This window comes from Bison bison, unplaced genomic scaffold, assembly GCF_000754665.1.
Source record: "Bison bison bison isolate TAMUID 2011002044 unplaced genomic scaffold, Bison_UMD1.0 scf7180017864499, whole genome shotgun sequence".
Classification (NCBI taxonomy): Eukaryota; Metazoa; Chordata; class Mammalia; order Artiodactyla; family Bovidae; genus Bison; species Bison bison.
Window position 1 is genome coordinate 4,341,431 of NW_011495058.1, and position 263 is coordinate 4,341,693.

Below are 263 nucleotides of genomic sequence, written 5' to 3' on the forward strand. Positions count from 1 at the left end.
ACACCACCCTTAAGTGAAAGTGAAGAGGAACTCAAAAGCCTCTTGATGAAAGTGAAAGTGGAGAGTGAAAAAGTTGGCTTAAAGCTCAACATTTAGAAAATGAAGATCATGGCATCCGGTCCCACCACTTCATGGGAAATAGATGGGCAAACAGTGGAAACAGTGTCAGACTTTATTTTTCTGGGCTCCAAAATCACTACAGATGGTGACTGCAGCCATGAAATTAAAAGACGCTTACTCCTTGGAAGGAAAGTTATGACCAA